Source organism: Ovis canadensis, chromosome 1, assembly GCF_042477335.2.
Source record: "Ovis canadensis isolate MfBH-ARS-UI-01 breed Bighorn chromosome 1, ARS-UI_OviCan_v2, whole genome shotgun sequence".
NCBI lineage: Eukaryota > Metazoa > Chordata > Mammalia > Artiodactyla > Bovidae > Ovis > Ovis canadensis.
In genome coordinates, this window is record NC_091245.1 from 19,780,232 (window position 1) to 19,802,675 (window position 22,444).

A 22,444-nucleotide genomic window follows, 5' to 3' on the forward strand; every position below is an offset into this window, starting at 1 on the left:
TGCGCACCTGTGGGATCTTCATTCTCCAACCAGGGAATGAACCCAGGCCTTCATTAGTGAAAGCAGAGTCCTAACCACTGAACTGCCAAGGAATTCCCTAATATGGAACTTTGTCATCCTGCAGAAAGTTCTTTTTATTATTATTATTATTATTATTATAGAAAGTTCTATTGTACCATTTCTGTGAAGAAAGAGCTCTATGTGTTCAGGGAACTGAAAAGAGTTCATTCCAGCAGGTACATACTATGCAAGGGAGAAGGGCGAAAGATGAAGAGGACATAGCAAAGAAAGGAGGAACTTTGTCAAAGCTGACCCTGGGGTTGGGGCTGATGCTCCCAGCCTGTTATGGAAGAAGTGAAAGGGAAACCGGGATTTCCCTGTCTCAGTTCAGTTCATTCGCTCAGTCGTGTCTGACTCTTTGCGATCCCATGGACTGCAGCACACCAGGCCTCCCTGTCCATCACCAACTCCCGGAGTTCACTCAAACTCATGTCCATCGAGTTGGTGATGCCATCCAACCATCTCATCCTCTGTTGTCCCCTTCTCCTCCAGCCCTCAATCTTTCCCAGCATCGGGGTCTTTTCAAATGAGTCAGGTGGCCAAAGTATTGGAGTTTCAGCCTCAACATCAGTCCTTCCAAAGAATATTCAGGACTGATTTCCCTTAGGATGGACTGGTTGGATCTCCTTGCAGTCCAAGGGACTCTCAAGAGTCTTCTCCAACACCACAGTTCAAATGCATCAGTTATTTGGTGCTCAGCTTTCTTTATAGTCCAACTCTCACATCCATACATGACTACAGGAAAAACCATAGCTTTGACTAAACGGACCTTTGTTGGGAAAGTAATGTCTCTGCTTTAGCAGTATGAACTGCTTCTGTTAGGTCCATACAATTTCTGTTCTTTATTGAGTCCATCTTTGCATGAAATGTTTCCTTAGTATCTCTAATTTTCTTGAAGAGATCTCTAGTCATTCCCATTCTATTATTTTCCTCTGTTTCTTTGCATAGATTACTGAGGAAGGCTTTCTTATCTCTCCTTGCTATTCTTTGGAACTCTGCATTCAGATGCTTATATCTTTTATTTTCTCCTTTGCTTTTCACTTCTTTTCACAGCTATTTGTAAGGCCTCCTCAGACAGCCATTTTGCTTTTTTGCATTTCTTTTTCTTGGGGATGGTCTTGATCCCTACCTCCTGTACAGTGTCACAAACCTCCGTCCATAGTTCATCAGGCACTCTGTCTATCAGATCTAGTCCCTTAACAACCCTTCAGGTAGATATATCTCCATTTTATGGACTCAGAGTATTTAAGACACTGACCAATACACAGCTAGTTAGTGGCAGAGCTGGGATTCAAAGCCAGACTTGTGCTGATGCCAAAAACTCATGCTCTTTTCCTGTTTCTCTGCAACAGATTACAGAACTCTCTGCAAAATTCTCTCTTCAATCAAGGTAAAAGGGATTCTGACTCCTTTTCAACATGGTCCTTCTTCTGTTGAGGGAATGTTAATCATGGGTGAGCTTGGGACCCCACCTTAAAGTAAGTGTAAGAGAGAGCTTAGAGGCAGAGTATTTTCTGGAGTCTTGGCCTCCTGTTCTTAGAGTCTGAAAGGAAACCTCCTTTAGGTTCCTGAGAAGCTTTGACATTAGCCACATTCAAGGGGGAGCTCTCCCCAGGGCCTGCCCCTCAGACCCACGACAGTGTTGCCAAGGAGAGCAGCCCACTTGGAGCATCACATCTGAAGCCCGGCAGAGGCATTTCTATATAGCATAATGTGTGACTTGATTCATCCCCTGCCCTAGAGCCTATTGTGGCCACTTCCAAGGTTCTATCTTTAGAAAGAAAGAGTGCTTGTCCCCCTTTTTTAAATGGGAAGTCCTTTCCCTAGTACAATTCCATTTCATCCAGCCGTTGAAAGATGTGTTAGGCTATGGCTGCCCCAGCCCTAAGCAGCCATGGAGACCAAGGCTTTTAGTCTGCTATCACAACTCCAGGGATTTTCTGAGCCTGTGAAAGTCATGCATGACAGGATATTAAAGAGAATTACCATCAGTATGTGAATTCTAGGTTAGTCTGTTTCCCTAAGTATAGCATCTAGTATTTTCCAGGGTGAACATGGTACCTTCACATCATCTGAGCTGGTGTGATTATGAATGAGGGGAAGATTAAATGTATAATCATTCAGAACAGGAATAATGAAGGATGCAAATCTGAGGAAGAAGTACAAGAGATACGGTCAAGGTGATAGATAAAGGATTAGCCTTGGAGATGAGCAGTTATTCTGAGAAGGGTATGTCAAAATGAGAATGTTATAATTATAAATAAAGAGGTAAAGAATATTTCCTTCAGTTAAATAGTATAATTGGAACTTTTAACTCTTAAACATAGCTTTTTAAAATGCATGGTTGATAATTTTATTTGTTGTCAATAATGAATAGCTTATTAATGTTTTCCTCACCTCTAATAGTGAATTTTAAATTGCAAAAAATTGTCCAGTAGCTTTAATTTTAAAATAAAACTAGATATTGAAATAAATTTGATACTTTAAAAAAAATAATTTTAATTGATAGGGAGAAAGATTCTAGTGGCCTCTACATTTAAAGTAGGAATTAGAGATCTGTGGAGGAAAGGACAGAGTAGCAGCTGGAAACTTAATACATGGAGAAGGTTTATGGTCTCCACTGAATATAATGCATAGACCACTCTAGACACGATTATAAGGGGAGCAAGCAGCATTTCTTCATTCCACAAATTTATGGAGTACTGTACTGTACCTATTATCGGAGAAGGCGATGGCACCCCACTCCAGTACTCTTGCCTGGAAAATCCCATGGACGGAGGAGCCTGGTGGGCTGCAGTCCATGGGGTCGCTGGGAGTCGGACACGACTGAGTGACTTTACTTGACTTTTCACTTTCATGTATTGGAGAAGGAAATGGCAACCCATTCCAGTATTCTTGCCTGGAGAATCCCAGGGATGGGGGAGCCTGGTGGGCTGCCGTCTATGGGGTTGCACAGAGTCGGACACGACTGAAGCAACTTAGCAGCAGCAGCAGTACCTATTATAGGGATGTCCCTAATGGCGCAGCAGTAAAGAATCCACCTGCTGTGGAGATGGAGGAGACGCGTGTTTGACCCCTGGGTCAGGATGATCCTCTGGGGGAGGAAATGGCCACCCATTCCAGTATTCTTGTCTGGGAAATCCCATGGACAGAAGAGCCTGGCGGGCTACAGTTCACAGGGTCGCAAAGAATCAGACACAACTGAGCGACTGAACATACACACACACTATACTACTATACATTGTGAACTGGTAGGTCATAATAATCCAATTAAACAAGACTCAGCTTCTTTTCTTCAAGAAACTTACAGTTGTGAACATAGATATATAAGTAGTCAAATACGTTACATTGTAGCAAGTATTTTAAGACAGATAAGTACATGGTATAGTTCACAGGAATTAGGTCAAGGAATCCTTTTTTTTTCAGTTTTATAACTTGATTTCACAGTCAGTCATAAATTCTCACCAATATTGACTGCAGATTTTTGAAAGCAGTATATAGATATCTGGCATACACAGTTTATTTGGTAAACTTCATTCTCAGTATGTTTTCTAGACAACCACACCAGAATGGCTTCAGTATGCTGCTGCTGCTGCTGCTGCTGCTGCTAAGTCGCTTCAGTCATGTCCGACTCTGTGCGACCCCATAGATGGCAGCCTACCAGGCTCCCCCATCCCCAGGACTCTCCAGGCAAGAACAATGGAGTGGGTTGCCATTTCTTCTCCAATGCATGAAAGGGAAAAGTGAAAGTGAAGTCGTTCAGCCGTGTCTGGCTTCAGTATAGAGCATTCCTTATTCCTTTGGCCCAGACAAATTTATTGAGCCTGGTATCAATGCACTCATCTGGAGGTGTTTTTTGTTTTTTTTTTTAATGGCAAATTTCCAGATCTGAGTGCCTGAGGGATATACTTCTTGAAATCTACACCGTGGTGGTGGTGGTTGTTCAGTTGCTAAGTCATGTCCGACTCTTTGTGACCCCATGGAGTGTAGCACATCAGACCTCCCTGTCCCTTACTATCTCCTGGAGTTTGTTAATGTCCATTTGAGTCAGTTAATGTCCATTGAGTCAGTGATAAGCCCTGAATTTTACAATAAGGAGCTCATGATCTGATCCACAGTTGGCTCCAGGTCTTGCTTTTGCTGACTGTATAGAGCTTCTCTATCTTTGGCTGCAAAGAATGTAATCAGTCTGATTTTGGTGTTGACCATCTGGTGATGTCCATGTGTAGAGTCTTCTCTTGTGTTGTTGGAAAAATGTGTTTGCTATGACCAGTGCATTCTCTTGGTAAAACTCTGGTAGCCTTTCCCCTGCTTCATTTTGTTCTCTAAGGCCAAACTTGCCTATTACTCCAGGTAACTCTTGGTTTCCTACTTTTGCATTCCAGTCCCCTGGATGAATAGGACATCTTTTTATGGTGTTAGTTCTAGGAAGTCTTATTGGTCTTCATAGAACTGGTCAACTTCAGCTTCTTTGGCATCAGTGGTTGGGGCATAGACTTGGATTACTGTGATGTTGAATGGTTTGCCTTGGAAACAAACCGAAATCATTCTGTCATTTTTGATGTGCCTGTAATTGTTAATGGTGTAGTCTGTGGTCACTACCTCACTGATGCCAGAACAGTCCTCATTCACTCCAGCCTTCTTTGCAGGACCTAGGTTGGAAAGCAGGGAATCCTTTATGTTTCGATTCGCAGGTATCTTCTATGTGAAGCCTTTTCTGATTTTTAATTCTCAACAAAAATAGCTTTTCACTTATAAATGCATCTAGCAGTATACTATTGTTAATGTGCCTCTTGGTTTTTTCCTAAGTGCCTTACTTTTTCTTTTATATTGTGAAATATAGCTTCCCTAGAGAAAGGTTCACAAAACATATGGGTACAGTTAAACAAATAATTGAACACTCAGTGAAACCGCAGCCACCCCAAGAAACAGAACACTTCCAGCATCCTAGAAGTCCTTGTATCCTTTGCCTTGATCACAACCCACCCCTCCCTTAACTGGATATTCACTCCCTTCATTTTTCTTTAACTCTGTTTATTTATTTGGCTGTACCAGGTCTTGTTGTGGCACTCGGGATCTTCAGTCTTCGTTGTGGCAGGCGTGATGTTTAGTTGCGACATGTGAACTCTTAGTTGCGGCATGAGGAATCCAGTTCCCTGACCAGAGGTTGAACCCAAGCCCCCTTCATTGAGAGCTCAGAGTCTTAGTCACTGAACCACCAGGGAAGTTCCTCCCTTGACTTTTATAATGATTCCTTTCAGTTTTTCTTTATAATTTTATTACATATATCTCTATCCCTAAACAATTAGTGCTTTTGGATATTTATATGGGTAAAATTTTTGCCAAAGTGAAAACAACACCTAGTTGTGGATGTGACTGGTGATAGTAGTAAAGTCCGATGCTGTAAAGAACAATATTGTGTAGGAACCTAGTATGTTAGGTCCATGAATCAGGGTGAATTGGAAGTGGTCAAACAGGAGATGGAAAGAGTGAACATTGAGATTTTAGGAATCAGTGAACTAAAATAGACTGGAATGGGTGAATTTAGCTCAGATGACTGTTATATCTACTAATGTGGACAAGAATTCCTTAGAAGAAATGGAGTAGCCCTCATAGTCAACAAAAGAGTCCAAAATGCAGTACTTGGGTGCAATCTCAAAAATGACAGAATTATCTCCATTCATTTCCAAGGCAAACCATTCAGTATCTCAGTAATCCCAGTCTATGCCCCGACCAGTAATGCTGAAGAAGCTGCAGTTGAATGATTCTATGAAGACCTACAAGACCTTCTAGAACTAACACCCAAAAAAGATGTGCTTTTCATTATAGGAGACTGGAATCCAAAAGTAGGAAGTCAAGAGACACCTGGAGTAACAGGCAAATTTGGCCTTGGAATACAAAATGAAGCAGGGCAAAGGCTAACAGTTTTGCCAAGAGAATGCACTGGTCATAGCAAACACCCTCTTCCAACAACACAAGAGAAGACTCTACACATGGATATCACCAGATGGTCAACACCGAAATCAGGTTGATTATATTCTCTGCATCCAGAGATGGAGAAGCTCTATATAGTCAGCAAAAACAAGACTGGGAACTGACTGTGGCTCAGATCATGAATACCTTATTGCAAAATTCAGACTTAAATTGAAGAAAGTAGAGGCAACCACTGGACCATCCGGGTATGACCTAAATCAAATCCCTTACAATTACACAGTGGAAGTGACAAATAGACTCAAGGGATTAGATCTGATAGACAGAGTGCCTGAAGAACTATGGAGAGAGGTTTGTGACATTGTATAGGAGGCAGGGATCAAGACCATCCCCAAGAAAAAGAAGTGCAAAAAGACAAAATGGTCATCTGAGGAGGCCTTATAAATAGCTGTGAAAAGAAAACAAGTGAAAAGCAAAGGAGAAAAGGAAAGATATAAGCATCTAAATGCAGAGTTCCAAAGAATAGCAAGGAGAGATAAGGAAGCCTTCCTCAGTAATCTATGCAAAAAAATAGAGGAAAATAATAGAATGGGAATGACTAGAGACCTCTTCAAGAAAATGAGAGATACCAAGGGAACGTTTTATGCAAAGATGGGCTCAATACAGGGCAGAAATGGTATGGACCTAACAGAAGCAGAAGATATTAAGAAGACGTGGCAAGAATACACAGAAGAACTGTACAAAACACATCTTCATGACCCAGATAATCACGATGGTGTGATCACTCACCTAGAGCCAGACACCCTGGAATGCAAAGTCAAGTGGCCTTAGAAAGCATCACTACGAACAAAGCTAGTGGAGGTGATAGAATTCCAGCTGAGCTATATCAAATCCTGAAAGATGATGCTGTGAAAGTGCTGCACTCAATATGCCAGCAAATTTGGAAAACTCAGCAGCGGCCACAGGACTGGAAAAGGTCAGTTTTCATTCCAATCCCAAGGAAAGGCAGTGCCAAAGAATGTTCAAACTATCACACAATTGCATTCATCTCACATGCTAGCAAATCGATGCTCAAAATTCTCCAAGCCAGGCTCCAGCAGTATATGAACAGAGAACTTCCAGATGTTTAGGCTGGTTTTAGAAAAGGCAGAGGAACCAGAGATCAAATTGCCAGCATCCACTGGATCATCAAAAAAGCAAGAGAGATTCTGAGCCTAGTATGGTGCGGAGCGCAGCGAGCTTCGCAGGCAGCGGTGGCAGCGGTGGCGGCGGCCTGAGCTTCGGGGCAGCCCGCTTCCCTCCTCCCAATCTCTTCGCTTCCTTTCCCCGCGGTCTGCATGAAAGCCTTCAGTCCAGTAAGATCCATTAGGAAAAACAGCCTTTCGGACCACAGCCTGGGCATCTCCCGGAGCAAAACCCTGGTGGACGACCCGATGAGCCTGCTGTGCAACATGAAGGACTGCTACTCCAAGCTCAAGGAGCTGGTGCCGGCATCCCCAAAACAAGAAGGTGAGCAAGATGGAAATCCTGCCGCGCGTCATCGACTGCATCTTGGACTTGCAGATCGCGCTGGACTCGCACCCCACCGTCGTTAGCGTGCACCACCGGCGACCCCCGGAGCCAGGCGTCCAGGATGCTGCTCACCACCCTCAACACCGACGTCAGCATCCTGTCCTTGCAGGCTTCTGAATCCCGTCTGAGTTAATGTCAAATGACAGCAAAGCGCTCTGTGGCTGAATAAATGGTGTTCATGACTTTTTTTTCCCCATTTGCACAACAACAACAAATCCGCAGGCTCTTTTAAGGCGCTGAACTTATTTTTCAACCATTTCACAAGGAGGGCAAGTCAGATGGACCTTTTTAAAAAAAAAAATGGAAGGAAAACTTAAGAAAGATCAACTTCCCCAGGGTGTTTTCTGACCTGGAGTGTGATATTAGTTATTTATGAAAAAGTCTTTTAAATGCCCTTTCTGCAGTTGGAAGGTTTTCTTTATATACTATTCCCACCATGGGGAACGAAAACATTAAAATTACAAGGAATTGCCCAATTTAAGCAGACTTTGACTTTTTTCAAAGGTGGAGCGTGAATACCAGAAGGATCCAGTATTCAGTTACTTAAATGAAGTCTTTTGGTCAGAAATTACCTTTTTGACACAAGCCTACTGAATGCTGTGTATATATTTATATATAAATATATATATACTGAGTGAAACCTTGTGAACTCTCTAATTAGAGTTTTCTTGTATAGTGGCAGAAATGTACATTTCTGCATACAAAGTGTAATGATGTACTTATTCATGCTAAACTTTTTTTATAAAAGTTTAGTTGTAAACTTAACCCTTTTATACAAAATAAATCAAGTGTGTTTTTAAAAAAAGCAAGAGAGTTCCAGAAAAACATCTACTCTGCTTTATTGACTACGCCAAAGCCTTTGACTGTATGCAGTTCAGTCCCTCAGACATGTCTGGCTCTTTGCTACCCCATGGATTGCACACGCCAGGCCTCCCTGTCCATCACCCACTCCTGGAGTTTACTCAAACTCACATCTATCAAGTCTGTGATGTCATCCAACCATCTCATCCTCCATCATCCCCATCTCCTCCCACCTTCATTCTTTCCCAGCATCAGGATGTTTTCCATTGAGTCAGTTCTTCACATCAGGTGGCCAATGCTGAGTTTCAGCTTCAGCATCAGTCCTTCCAATGAATATTCAGGATTGATTTCCTTTAGAATTGACTGGTTGGATTTCCTTGCAGTCCAAGGGACTGTCAAGAGCCATCAACACCACAGTTCAAAAGGATCAATTCTTCGGTGTTCAGCTTTCTTTATAGTCCAGCTCTCACATCCATACATGACTAGTGGACAAACCATAGCTTTGACTAGAGGGACCTTTGTTGGCAAAGTAAAATTCATAAAGAGATGGAAATACCAGACCACCTGACCTTTCTCCTGATAAATCTGTATGCAGATCAAGAAGCAACAGTTAGAACTGGACAAGGAACAACAGACTGGTCCTAAATCAGGAAAGGAGTATGTCAAGGCTGTCACCTGGCTTATTTAACTTATTTGCAGAGTATAGCATGTGAAATACTGAGCTGGATGAAGCACAAGCTGGAATCAAGATTGCCAGGAGAAATATCAGTAACCTCAGATATACAGATGAAACCACCCTTATGGCAGAAAGTGAAGAAGAACTAAAAAGCCTCTTGATGAAAGTGAAAGAGGAGAGTGAAAATGTTGGCTTAAAACTCAACATTCAGAAAACTAAGATCATGGCATCCAGTCCCATCACTTCATGGCAAATAGATGGGGAAACAATGGAAACAGTGAGAGACTTTATTTTAGGGGGCTCCAAAATCACTACAGATGATGACTACAGCCATAAAATTAAAAGAGTCTTGCTCCTTGGAAGAAAAGTTATCCCAAACCTAGGCAGCATTTTAAAAAGCAGAGACATTACTTTGCCAACAAAGGTCCATCTAGTCAAAGCTATGGTTTTTCCAGTAGTCATATATGTGTGTGAGAATTGGACTCTAAAGAAAGCTAAGTGCCAAATAATTGATGCTTTTGAACTGTGGTGTTGGAGAAGACTCTTGCGAGTCCCTTGGACTGCAAGGAGATCCAACCAGTCCATCCTAAGGGTAATCAGTCCTGAATATTCATTGGAAGGATTGATGTTGAAGCTGAAGCTCCAGTACTTTGGCTACCTGATGCAAATAACTCACTCTTTGGAAAAGACCCTGATGCTGGGAAAGATTGAAGGCAGGAGGAGAAGGGGACGACAGAGGATGAGATGGTTGGATGGCATCACCAACTCAATGGACATGAGTTTGAGCAAGCTCTGGGAGTTGGTGATGGACAGGGAAGCCTGGCGTGCTGCAGTCAATGGGGTCGCTCAGACACGACTGAGCGACTGAACTGAGCTCATGGGTAAAATTGTGGTTTTGTACTATTGGGTCTCGATTCCTCTGTTCATTATTAAGAATATAGGATTTGTCCATATTATTGCATGTAGCTAGAATTCATTCATTTTTATTTCTATGTTATAGTCCATTGTATGAATATACCCTGATTCATGTATCCATTCTAATGATGGTATACATTTTGGTATTTCCCGTTTTTCTTCTTATGAAAAGTACTACTGTAAATATTTTAATATTTGTACTGTTAAGTGCCCTGGTGTACAGGGTATAAGTTTCATTAGGGTAGAAATCTGGACGTAAAATTGCTGGGTTCTGAGATAAGAGCTTCTTCAATTTTATTAGTTAGCATTGAACTGTTTTCCAAAGAGGTTCTGCCAGTTTATTCTACTGCCAACATGTGCATAAGAATTTTCGTTTTTCCACATTCTCACCAGTGCTTGGTATTGTGAGACCTTTTCATTTACACCAGCCTTGTTGATATATAATGATGACTCGGTGTGGTTCTTATTTACATTTCCCTGGTTACTGGGTAGAGTACGTTTTCATATCTTTATTGGCCATTGCCATTTTTTGTGTGTGTGACGTACTTATTCAAAGTTTTGCTCATTTTTCTGTTTTCTTTAACCTGATCTCTTCTCGTAGACTTAGTATTTCTCTTTCAATTTCCATATAAGAATCTCCTACAAATATATATATATTTATATATATGTGTGTGTGTGAGGGGGTGGATCTCAGCCTGTGGGATCTCAATTCCATGACTAGGGATTGAACCCTAGCCATGGCAGCAAAAGCCCCAAATCCTAACCACTGGACCACCACGGAACTCCCAACCTACAGATATATTCTGCATATTCTAACTGCTCTCCTTATCTCTAACTCCATCCTCTTCATTGCTGTCAGAGTTCCGTTTCAGGACAAGCCCTGTTCTTGTAACTCCTGTGCCTGGAACCCTTCGGTGACCCCCATGGCCTCACAGGCAACACCACATGAAAGCCCTCCATCATCTGCCTGCTGCCCGACAGGTCTCAGCTCTTACAAGTTCCTCTTAACCCTTCCTCCCTCCCTTTTTCCTGTAACCTCCATCTCTACCAAATTGCTCACAGGTCCTTGAATGCATAAAATTGTTGTACATCCGTCTTTACCAGTTATCCTTTTTCTTCCTTTTGCCCTTAATTTGGAAAACACTCTTTTGGGGGGGGGGATGGGGAGGGAAGTAGATAAGAATAGCTTTATTACTTTGCCAAGCAAAGAGGGACACAGTAATATCAACTCATATATATGGAATTTAGAAAGATGGTACCAGTGATCCTACATTCAGGGCAGCAAAGGAGACACAGCAAAGGAGATACAGGCTTTTGGACTCAGTGGGAGAAGGCAAGGATGGGATGATTTGAGAGAATGTACTGAAACGGAGATTCAGTTCAGTTCAGTTCAGTTCAGTCGCTCAGTCGTGTCCGACTCTTTGCGACCCCATGAATCGCAGCACGCCAGGCCTCCCTGTCCATCACCATCTCCCGGAGTTCACTCAGACTCATGTCCATCGAGTCAGTGATGCCATCCAGCCATCTCCTCCTCTGTCGTCCCCTTCTCCTCCTGCCCCCAATCCCTCCCAGCATCAGGGTCTTTTCCAATGAGTCAGCTCATTGTATGTAAGATAGATGACCTGTGCAAGTTCCATGCGAAGCAGGGCACCCAGAGTCAGTGTTCTGGGACAGCCCAGGGGGATGGGGTGGGGAGGGAGGTGGGAGGGGGTTCGGGATTGGGGGAAACACATGTATACCTGTGGCCGATTCATGTTGATGTATGGCAAAACCCATCACAATATTGTAAGGTAATTATTCTCCAGTTAAAATAAATTAACTAATTTAAAAATAATTTTAAAAAAAGAGGGACACAGTAGACTCCTGTCTTGAAAAACTATGTGTTTTTAAAACTCAGTTCAAAGGTTACTTCCTTTATGAAACCCCTCCAGCTCACCTTCTCATCTCTCATTAACTTCTCAATCTCTTGTCCTTCTCAACACACTATTATTTTTTCTAGCAGGGCTAGAATATACAATTTAGTATACAGATTAACCATACTCTATCGTTATGTTTAGTCTGTATACCTGTCTCCCCCATCAGATTGTATAAGCCATAAGCCCTTTGAAGGCATGGGAAACCCCCGAATGTAGAGAAATTTCTCATTTCTCTTTTCATTCTCAGGGCTTAGCACAGTGTCTGGCACAGAGCAGGTGGTGGTAAATAGTACAAATTGTTGTTAATGTTATAACAATTATTATAGGTACATGTCAATCTGTTTTCCTTATTGTGGACTCCTTGAGGGGCCTGGCACTTGGGTGGCATGCAGTGACGCTTGTCTAATGAATGAACAATTTATAAAACATCTGAAAACAGCCATTGCTTTAAAGCAATATTTGAAGTAGCAATAGAGACGTCATGAGTATTAAACTTGCAGAGAAATGAATCTGATGTATATCCATCTCATGAAGATGAAAATTTTAGCTTAAACTAATTCAAAGCAAAATTTCATAAGAAGAAATATAAAATGTTATGCTTCAGTTAAAAATTTAAGCTGTAAAAGTAGAAAAGGCCTAGGTTGTTGGTTCATATGGAAAAGGAGTTCGAATCTATTATGTGATACTGTCCTTCATCTAAAAAAATTAAGTTGCTAACTCCTGCAGCTCAATTCCAGAAAAATAAATGACCCAATCAAAAATGGGCCAAAGAACTAAATAGACATTTCTCCAAAGAAGACATACAGATGGCTAACAAACACATGAAAAGATGCTCAACATCACTCATTTTCAGAGAAATGCAAATCAAAACCACAATGAGGTACCATCTCATGCTGGTCAGAATGGCTGCTACAAACAATAAATGCTGGACAGGATGTGGAGAAAAGGGCACCCTCTTACACTGTTGGTGGGAATGCAAACTAGTACAGCCACTATGGAGAACAGTGTGGAGATTCCTTAAAAAACTGGAAATAGAACTGCCATATGACCCAGCAATCCCACTGCTGGGCATACACACCGAGGAAACCAGAATTGTAAGAGACACGTGTACCCCAATGTTCATCGTAGCACTGTTTATAATGGCCAGGACATGGAAGCAACCTAGATGTCCATCAGCAGACGAATGGATAAGAAAGCTGTGGTACATATACACAATGGAGTATTACTCAGCTATAAAAAAGAATGCCTTTGAATCAGTTCTAATGAGGTGGATGAAACTGGAGCCTATTATACACAGTGAAATAAGCCAGAAAGAAAAATACCAATACAGTATACTAACACATATATATGGAATTTAGAAAGATGGTAACGATAACCCTATATGCAGAGACAGCAAAAGAGACACAGATGTATACAGAACAGTCTTTTGGACTCTGTGGGAGAAGGCGAGGGTGGGATGATCTGAGAGAATAGCATGAAACATGTATATTATTCATATGTGAAACAGATCGCCAGTCCAGTTTCAATGCATGAAACAGGGCGCTCAGGGCTGGTGTGCTGGGATGACCCAGAGGTATGGGATAGGAAGGGAGGTGGGAGGGGGGTTCAGGATGGGGAACACATGTACACCCATGGCTGATTCATGCCAATGTATGGCAAAAACCACTACAATATTATAATTAGCCTCCAATTTAAATAAATTTTAAAAATAAAAATAAGTTACTGAAATAGGTTATAATTTGCATACAAGTGTGGCTGGAAAGATGAAAAACTAAGGAACACAGTGTCAAGAGATTATCCTTTGATTAATACTTACGTTTTTTGTCTGAAAAGCTGTCATTGTTACAATGAAACCTTGTATGGCCCAGCTAAGACTTTCTTTGCTTAACAAGAATGCCTGTTTCTTTCTAAAACCGTTTTGAAGATGACACAGTGGATAGAGTTCATGTGCCTGGCACTCCGTCATAGACAAACCTACAATGATGTACAATTTCTGACCCATGAGCTCTGCTTCCACTCTTTCTCTCCCCACCTTCAAGAAAGCGTATCATAACGCAAGTGAGCAAAAGTGACGTTATTTATTATAGTGATGACCTTGATCTGTTCCGAATTATATTTTCTAAAAACTCAATCATTTCTCTGAACTTCAATAGTAAGAAATTGCTATATTCCTCATGGTTGACATCTTGGTTGAGAACCAAGGTGGTATATTTGTAGGAAGAAGAGAGATTTTGGAACCACACCAATAATAATTCGGATTGCACTTCAGTCACTGCCATGTGATCCTCAGCTAGTTGCTTAATATCTCTGACTTCCATCTGAAGAATGGACCACTTTATAAGTTCCTGTCAGGACTATAAATAATTATGTAAAACACTCAGCATGCTGCCTATCTCCTAAATATCTTTCAAGTCTGTATATAGTAGTATATATATATTTATCTTCTGGCTCCTCACCTCTCTGTGGCTGCATCCCTGTTTTAAGCCACTAGTATCTGTGTTCCAGATTACTGCAGCATTCTTCTTGCTGGTCTTTCACTACCCCAGCCTTGCTTGCCCTGTTTTGTTCAGAGCAAAGGATATTCTACAAGGCTGACTTGAACCCTTAACCCCTAACACGTGGAGATGGATATGTTGCTGCCATTTATTGAGCACCTATCACACGACAGGAGCTGGCCTAGTATCTTATGTTTTATCTCATTGAATCCTCACAATAAGATCGTGATGTCAGTACCATCATTCACCTTTAAAGAATTGAAAGTTGCAGAGATTGAGTGACTTGCCCACGGCCACTCTGCTAGGAAGTAAGGGACTCTGTGTGTGTCCAGGGTTCTCTGGTCTCAAAGTCTGTGCTCTGCTCCTGTTTCATGCTGCCTCTGTATCAGGCTCAGAGCCTGGTGCTGTTAAACCTCCTCATCTCGTGACTAACGCCCCGTGTGCTGGTTCTGGGCTTACCACATGGTCTCCCAGGAGTCTGGCTTTGCACGTCACTTGGCTACACACTTTGGGAGATGGCTGTCACTTGGCTGCACATCACTTGGCTACAGGGAGAAGATGATGGCAGCAAATATCTGGTCATATATTAATGAACTGGTACTCTAGTTTTAATCTTCAGTTTTTTACGACTTAGTGAACATACAGAAACCCCCCCTAGGTTCTCTCAATTCTGGACCACTTGATCTCATGAATAGCCATCAGCAACCTCAGTCACAACATACCCAAACTGATTTTGTTAACTTTCCCTCTTTGGAGAGGCAGTATAACCTGGACCAGTAAGGCTGAGGGCCAGGGTCTGGACTTTGATAAATTTGCCAGGGGAAGTACCACCTGGCATGGGTCTTCTGGCAGCCAGCCTGCTGCTCCAAATTACCACTTTTCGATGTCTACAATTAACCTTGATGACATTGATGAAAAGTCTTGTATTTGATTTGAGACTTGACTGCTTTTGTAGAGTTTTAGCTGGTAACAGAAATGTAGACTCTGTCTGCATTTGGTTTTATGAGACAGGCTAGTCTTTGTGAATGGCTGCTCATTTCCTAATGTTTTCTCAAGCATTCAACCAACAAACATTCTTCAAGCCCTATAACAAGGGGAAATACAAAGAAATTTAGCATTTTAAGATACTTACAGTATAATGGGGACTATTAGACACAAAAATAAGAAAATAACCAGCAATTAAAAATACAAGATCCCAGTCCTTTCACATGATAAGCATTCTGTGAATCAAATGGGTTTGAAGTGAGTGTTTGATGTAACATGTGCCTGGAGCTTATGTGGAAGCTCAATAAATATTTGTTGAATGTTCACCTTCCAGATGCCACTCCCATAGAAAACTAATCCATATCTCTAGCCCTGACCTCTTGACAAAGCTGCAGACTTGTGACATCCAGCAACCCACTGGACCACTTGATCTCATGAATAGCCTATCAGCAATCTCAGTCACAACATATCCAAACTGATTTTTGTTAACTTTCCTCTTTGGAGAGGCAGTATAACCTTAGAATACTCTGAGCATGGAGTCTGGAACACTGGCTTCAACTGCAGCTCCCATACTTAATGGGTAAGTGACCTTGGGAAAGTCCTTAGCTCTTCTTCCCTTGCATGAGAGAAATTTAAGGCTTTTCTTAGGATTCAGTGAGATAATGGATTGTTGTTCTTGTTTAGTTGCCAAGTCATGTCCGACCCTTTTGTAACCCCAAGGACTATAGTCCTCCAAGGTCCTCTGTCCATGGGCTTTCCCGGGCAAAAATACTGGAGTGGGTTACCATTTCCTTCTCCAGGGGATCTTCCCAACCCAGGGATCGAACCTGCATTGTCAGGCAGATTCTTTACCACTGAGCCACCAGGGAAACCCGAGATAATGGATACAAAGCATTTAACACAGTGGCTGCACACAGTAATCATTAAATGTTACCTATTGTCACAATTTTCCCCACATTTCCTATTTTCCTTATTTGGTACTGAGACCAGTTTTCACTCCAACCCTCTCCTTCACCCCATCACATCTAATTTGTTACCAAAAACTGTATGTTCTACTTTTTTATTATCTTGCAGATTATGATGCATTCAACATATACTTAACATCTGCTGAATGCCAAACACATTTCTAGGCACCAAAGACTCAGAGATGAATACTTACCAGTCTCTAGTTATCAGTTCTGTTCAGTAGCTCAGCTGTGTCTGAGTCTTTGCGATCCTATGGACTGCAGCACGCCAGGCTTCCCTGTCCATCACCAATTCCTGGGGCTTACTCAAACTCATGTCATCAAGTGGGTCATGCCATCCAACCATCTCATCCTCTGTCGTCCCCTTCTCTTCCTGCCTTCAATCTTTCCCAGCATCAGGATCTTTTCAAGTGAGTCAGTTCTTCACATCAGGTGGCCAAAGGATTCGAGTTCCAGGTTCAGCATCAGTCCTTTCAAAGAATATTCAGGACTGATCTCCTTTAAGATTGACTGGTTGGATCTCCTTGCAGTCCAAGGGACTCGCAAGAGTCTTTTCCAACACCACAGTTCAAAAGCATCAATTCTTCAGCACTCAGCTTTCTTTACAATCCAACTCTCACATCCATACATGACTACTGGAAAAACCATAGCTTTGTCTAGACAGACCTTTGTTGACAAAATAATGTCGCTGCTGTCTAAAATGCTGTCTAGGTTGGTTGTAGCTTTTCTTCCAAGGAGCACTCGTCTTTTAATTTCAAGGCTGCAGTCGCCATCTGCAGTGATTTTGGAGCCCCCCAAAATAAAGTCTCTCACTGTTTCCATTGTTTCCCCATCTATTTCCCATGAAGTGATGGGACTGGATGCCATGATCTTAGTTTTCTGAATGTTGAGTTTTAAGCCAACTTTTTCACTTTCCTCTTTCACTTTCATCATGAGGCTCTTTAGTTCTTGGTTTTCTGCCATAAGGGTGGTGTCATCTGTATATCTGAGGTTATTGATATTTCTCCCAGCAATCTCGATTCCAGCTTGTGCTTCATCCAGCCCAGCATTTCACATGATGTACTCTGCATATAAGTTAAATAAGCCAGGTGATAACATACAGCCTTGACATACTCCTTTGCCGATTTAGAACCAATCTGTTGTTCCTTGTCCAGTTCTAACTGTTGCTCCTTGACCTGCATACAGATTACTTAGGAGGCAGGTCAGGTGGTCTGGTATTCCTATCTCTTGAAGAATTTTCCACAGTTTGTTGTGATCCATACAGTCAAAGGCTTTGGTGTAGTCAATAAAGCAAAAGTAGATGTTTTTCTGGAGCTCTCTTGGTTTTTTGATGATCCAGTGTATGTTGGCAATTTGATCTCTGGTTCCTCTGCCTTTTCTAAATCCAGCTTGAACATCTGTAAGGTCACAGTTCACGTACTGTTGAAGCTTGGCTTGGAGAATTTTGAGCATTGACTTGCTAGCGTGTGAGATGAGTGCAATTGTGCGGTAGTTTGAACATTTTTTGGCATTGCCAAAATCTTTGGAATTGAAATGAAAACTGACCTTTTCCAGTCCTGTGGCCACTGCTGCGTTTTCCAAATTTGCTGGCATATTGAGTGCAGCATTTTCATAGCATCATCTTTTAGGCTTTGAAATAGCTCAGCTGGAATTCCATATTTATGGAGGCAGACATATATATGGTTGCAGGCTTTAGTTGTTAGCCTATGGTTGTGCGTAATGGAAATGCATAAAGTGTATTCAAAAGAGCCTGAAAGAGATATTTCTTCAAAACCAAGGCTCTCACTTAAGCTTATATCACCTCTTACTGTAGATATTGCAGGAGGTTTTTTTTTCTCTTTCTTTTGATTGATTTTGAAAATTTATAGGTAAAACAGAAATATTTGCTCATTATAAAAATAATAAATTACAGAATACTAATTATAAAGTAAAAGTCTCTTTTACTTGACTTCTTTAATCTTACTCCTCACCATAAAGATAAATACTGTCTACAGATTAGTTTGTAGCCTTCTAGACCTTTGCCTGCTTATACATGTGAACGTTTATATATTTTATGGTAGACAAAAAATCTGGATTTTTACACAAATGGGATCAGATCATAAACATACTTCTTGCTTTTTTCGCTTAATGATGTATCTTTAAATTTTTTCCACGTCAAAACAAAATAGAATTACCTGGTTCTTTTCACTCCTAAATGTTATTCCATATTTTGTAACTACTGTGAGTTATTTAGCTGTTTGTCTGTTGGAAGCATTTCAGTTGCTTCCTGTTTTTTACTATTACAAGTACTATGGACATGTGCAATAATTTATGCAGGTAAGTTTCTAGTAGTAGAAGTGCTGGGTTAAAAGATATGAGAGTTTAAATTTTTGTTAGAGTGTGCTCAGTTATCCTCCCAAACGACTACCATCCGACAGTGAATGGGAGTACTCATTTTCCCACATCTCACCAACACTGGATATTATCAGTCCTTCAATTTTTGCAAATTTAATGAATAAAAAAATAATGTTTATATTTTATAGATTTGTATTTCTGTGGTTACTAGTGAATTCGAGCATGCTTAAATATGTTTATTGATCATTTGTATTTCTTTTTTCAATGAATGTTATTTGCCAAGATCTCTATTAGGTTGTTATCTTTTTCTTATTGATTTGAAGGCTTGCATCATTACATTGTGATATTAGTTCTTTCTCTGTTATAGGTTACAAATATATACATATATATTTAGTCTATTGTTTGTCCTTATTTACACTCTCTTACATACTATAAAAGGTTTTCATATGTAGTAAAATTCATCAGCCTCTTTTATTATGGCTTCTGGGGTCTGTGTTTTACTCCTAGAATATTTTAGACATACAATCTTTTTCATCTCAATACTTTCCTAGTTTTATTATCCAACTTAGATTCTTAATACAATTAAAATTTATTTTTGCCAATTAGTGTGAATAAGGATTTTAATTTTAGTTTTTCCCTAAGAAAATTTCTAATTGTCTCAACACAGTTAGTCTACTTCTTTCCAACTGATTTGAAATGTCAAGTTGTACAAGAGTCTAGTTCTGGATTTATCCTTATCCCTGAATTTTGGGTCCATTTTTGTACCAAAGCAACTGTTTACATTATTGTAACATTATAGAATGTTTTTTTATACCTTCAGTTCTGTTCAGTTCAGTCGCTCAGTCGGTCCGACTCTGTGACCCCATGAATCGAAGCACGCCAGGCCTCCCTGTCCATCACCAACTCCCGAGTTCACTCAGACTGGGACCCAAAACTACATTTACTATCATTTTTCCTTGGTCTCATTGTTTTTCTTACTCATAATTTTCTTGAATGCTTTTATACATTGTTTTTCCTCCCAGATGAATTTTAGAATACATTTTCCTGGTTCCATAGGTACCTTATAAGTATTTTGATTGGAATTTCATTAAATTTATAGCTTAATTTGAGTCTAATCCAAGAACATGAGGTAGTTTTCATTTATTTTTGTCTTCTCCCAAGAAATTAAAAGACGCTTACTCCTTAGAAGGAAAGTTATGACCAACCTAGACAGCATATTCAAAAGCAGAGACATTACTTTGTCAACAAAGGTCCATCTAGTCAAGGCTATGGTTTTTCCAGTGGTCGTGTATGGATGTGAGAGTTGGATTGTAAAGAAAGCTGAGCACAGAAGAATTGATGCTTTTGAACTGTGGTGTTGGAGAAGACTCTTGCGAGTCCTTCGGACTCGCAACCAGTCAATCTTAAAGGAGATCAGTCCTGAATATTCTTTGAAAGGACTGATGCTGAAGCTGAAACTCAAATCCTTTGGCCACCTGATGCGAAGAACTGACTCACTGGAAAAGACCCTGATGCTGGGAAAGATTGAGGGCAGGAAGAGAAGGGGACAACAGAGGATGAGATGGCTGGATGGCATTACCGACTCAATGGACATGGGTTTGGGTGAACTCCGGAAGTTGGTGATGGACAGGGAGGGCTGGCGTGCTGCGGTTCATGGGGTTGCAAAGAGTCGGACACGACTGAGCAACTGAACTGACTGACTGACTGAATGTCTTACAGTAAAGTTTACAGTTTCTTCATATAAATTGGAACATATTGATCAGTTTGTATGTGTGCCCAGTCTCTCAGTCATGTCTGAGTCTTTGCAACCCCGTGGACCATAGCCCACCAGGCTCCTCTGTCCATGGAATTTTCCAGGCAAGAATAGTGGAGTGGGTTGCCATTTCCTACTCCAGGAGCTCTTCCTGGCTCAGGAATCAAACCTGCATCTCTTGCAGTTCCTGCATTGGCAGGTGAATTCTTTACTGCTACACCACCTGGGAAATCCCACTGGTGAGTTCACTCACAAGTATTTTATAATTTGCTTGCTATTTTAAATATTTTTCATTAAGCATTTTCTATTTTGTTATAGTTGGCTTAGGGATGGCTACCAGGTGGCTCAGTGGTAAGGAAACTGCCTGCCAATGTAGAAGACTCAGGTTTGATCCCTGGGTCAGGAGCAGTTACTCTGTGGTCTCCCTGGAGGAGGGCATAGCAGTCCACTCCAGTACTCTTGCCTGGAGAATCCCATGGGCAGAGGAGCCTGGCATCCCCAGTCCATATGGTTGCAGAGAGTCAGACAGAACTGAAGCAACTTAGTATACACACATAGTTGGTCTATAGGAAAAGGAGTGCTTGCTGTGTTGATCTTCTATCGAGCTTTTACTAAGATTTAATATTAGTTTTGAATTTTTACAGTTAATTCTTAGACTTTCTGAGTTGAAAATTAAATCACATGTAAGTTGTGATAGTTTTAATCTGTCTTTGTAATGCTCCTGTTTCTTTTCCTTGTCTTATCACAGCAGCTAGGACCTCTAGTGCTGTGTTTAGTAGTTGCAAGAATAGCAATGAAACAGGTATCTTTGTCTTGTTCCTCACTTTTGTGGGAATAATGAATGCCCTTCATGGCACAGAGGTTAAAACGTCTGCCTGCAATGTGGGAGATACTGGGTTCGATCCCTGGGTTGGGAAGATCCCCTGGAGAAGGAAATGGCAACCCACTCCAGTACTCTTGCCTGGAGAATCCCATGGACGGAAGAGCTTGGTGGGCTACAGTCCACGGGTCGCAAAGAGTTGGACACGACTGAGTGACTTCACTTCACTTCACTTCACTTCATCAAATTAAATAAATTTTCTTCAATTACTGGCTTGCTAAGAGTTTTTAAATTCTTGTTTTGTTCAATAACTTCCTCACACCTTAAAATCAGAAATGAACATTAAAATGTATCATTTTTTAATGTGGGGTGATCATGAAATTTTTCTCCCTTAATCTATTCATGTAATGGATTGTATTAGATTGTATTAGTAGACTTCCTAATATAGAATCATCCCTTACATTTCTGGATAAATCTTATTTAGTCGTGAAAATTATTTGTTTTAAGAACAATTAAGTTTAAGATATTTGCATTGATGTTCTTAAGTAAACTGGTAGTTTTCTCCTTTGTCTATTTTTCCCATTGGAGTAATATAAGTTTAGTATAATAGTTCTCAGACTTTTTGATCTCAGGACCCATTTTTACTCTTAAAAATTATTGAGGATTCTCAAAGAACTTTTGTTTATTTTAAAACACAAGAATGTACCCGGGACTTCCCTGGCAGTCCAGTAGTTAAGACTCTGTGCTTCCCCTGTGAGGGGGGCAGGGGCACAGGTTGATCCCTGGTCAGTTGGGGAACTAAAATCCAGGATGCTGTGTAGCACAGGCCAGAAAAGAAAGAATGCACAAGCATATGTTTTATTAATTGTCAGAGCAGTGACATCATCACACAGCATTCCATTGGTCTCTAGAAAACTCCACCATACATGTGTATGAGAGAATGAGATTAAAAAAAAAAAAAACTGAAACATCTTAGTATTGGTACAGAAATAGTTTTGCCTTATGGACTCCCAGAAAGGGCTCCAGGGACCTTCAGGATCCCTAGACCACACTTTGAGAACTGCTAACATAGCAGAATGTTATAAGTTTTCCATATTTCCTCTATACTAATATAAATAACAGCAATTATTTTTGTCTTGAAGGTAGAACTAATCTATAAATTATTTGAAACTGATGGTTTTTTGAATGGTGTATCTTTGCCTACCATTTCAATTTCTACTAT

At 40.8% G+C, this 22,444-nt stretch overlaps 1 protein-coding gene and 1 pseudogene across 4 annotated transcripts in view; both read left to right on the forward strand.

Annotated features, from left to right (window-relative positions):
- The window catches only part of RNF220 (ring finger protein 220), a 263,034-nt gene that overhangs the window by 28,369 nt on the left and 212,221 nt on the right, over positions 1-22,444 (forward strand). The window lies entirely within an intron of this gene.
- On the forward strand, positions 7,329-7,812 carry LOC138429013 (DNA-binding protein inhibitor ID-2 pseudogene; annotated as a pseudogene).